Source organism: Triticum aestivum, chromosome 3B, assembly GCF_018294505.1.
Source record: "Triticum aestivum cultivar Chinese Spring chromosome 3B, IWGSC CS RefSeq v2.1, whole genome shotgun sequence".
Taxonomy (NCBI): domain Eukaryota; kingdom Viridiplantae; phylum Streptophyta; class Magnoliopsida; order Poales; family Poaceae; genus Triticum; species Triticum aestivum.
This window is the reverse complement of record NC_057801.1, coordinates 537,056,239-537,058,247: the sequence shown is the minus strand read 5'-3', so window position 1 is coordinate 537,058,247 and position 2,009 is coordinate 537,056,239.

The following is a 2,009-nucleotide window of genomic DNA, read 5'->3' as shown; positions in this document are numbered from 1 at the left end:
CATCGATCGGCTTCAGTTAGCAGCAGTAGCAAAGGAATCACTCGATCGGGTTCAGTTGACAACCATCGATCGATCGCTCGGGTTCAATAACGCGTAGCCTGCAGTGCAATCGCTCGGGTTCAGTTAGAGCCCAACGCCTCGCTCAGGTTCAGTTAGAGCCAACGCCTCGCACACACGTGCATACGTGTACGAGAGAAACACGCATCGCTCGGCCCCCGACCACCCACCGTAACCGGGAACTCCCCGAAATTTTCCTCGCCCTCGCTTCTACTATGGTTTTTCCCGTCATGGACGACCCAAAGAATGTCATGCAGCTGCGTCTCCGGCCCGCCCAGGACGAAAAGCCCATTTTCTGTCATGATTTTTTGTCATAGAAGTAGGAGCCCACCACATCTATGATGATACCGGGTTTTGTCACAATTATCGTCATAGAAGTGTCATATGTATGATGGGAAAAAAATTCGTTTGGCCCAAAATGTCATGGATGTGTCTTTGTTTTGTAGTGGTGGAGACTGCCATTATTAAAATGCAGAAGCCGAGGAGTGCAACATTAATGGGAAGCCGGACACTACTCGTTACAACAGGTACTCGGGATTTGGAGAAGAACCCGCCTTGCAATGCCGAAGACAATATGCGTGCCAGACTCATCATCATTGAAGCTTGGTTTAGGGGCTATTAAGGGAGTCCTGTATTGGGGGGACCTCGGACAGCCGGACTATGTACTTGTGCCGGACTGTTGGACTATGAAGATACAAGATTGAAGACTTCGTCCTGTGTCCGGGTGGGACTCTCCTTGGCGTGGAAGGCAAGCTTGGTAAATTGGATATGTAGATCTCCTTCTTTGTAACCGACTTTGTGTAACCCTAGCCCCCCCCCCCCCCGGTTCTATATAAACCGGAGGGTTTAGTCCGTAGAACAACAACAATCATAATCATAGTCTAGATTCTAGGGTTTAGCCTCTACGGTCTTGTGGTAGATCAACTCTTGTAATACTCATATCATCAAGATCAATCAAGCAGGAAGCAGGGTATTACCTCCATAGAGAGGGCCCGAACCTGGGTAAACATCGTGTCCCCCACCTCCTATTACCATTAGCCTTAGACGCACAGTTCGGGACCCCCTACCTGAGATCCGCCGGTTTTGACACCGACAGTGGGCGCAAAGTTTATGTGGCCGCCTCGAGGTCGAGTGCTTTTTAGGCGCCCATGGGGCCGAGGAGTATTTTTTATTACTTCACTATTTGGTTTACAACTTTGGCTAGCTGTTTGTTAGAGGAGTAACTGGAAATTTTACTCCTCTAACCGGATTTAGGGGATCGACTTGTCACAGCCCTAGAGCTTGCTTGTAACTAGTGGCATTGCATCCATGCATCATGTCTAAATCTCTTTAAATTTGAATTGGGGAATTGGAGAGCCTCAGAAGTCATTTAAAAAAATGATGATCAACATTAAAAATTGCTTCAAATGTTTCCAAGGAAATGTTCCTTTTCAGCTTTGAAAAATATTGGCAAGAATAAAATGCAAACCAATATTTTTGGAGTGACTGAAACATTTATTTTGGGCCTTTGAATTAATTCAATAACTATTTGCATTGGATATATATTTGATATATAAATAATATATGTCCAATAATACTGGAACATTTTATGTGGTTTGGTATATTTTAGTTCTAGCCACATAACTATTTTCAGGATTTTATAAAATGGTTTAGTATTTTACTAAACTAAAACAACACAGAACAAAATAAATAAATAAAAACAGAAATAGGAAAAGCAAAGAGAGAGAGAGAACCCACCTGGACTTACCTGGCGCTCACCTCTCAGCCCAGCCGGCCCAGCTCCTGTGCGGCCCAGCCACCAGGCGTTCCCCCCCCCCCTGTCGTCTTCCTCCCCTCGCCCCGAAGCAGCTCGGTGGCGAGCGCTGGCGATGCCCCGGCCACCTCCTGCTTGCTGCCTTCCTCTCGTCGCCCTGGACCCCGTCCGCGACGCCACGCAACCCCCCGACCCTTCT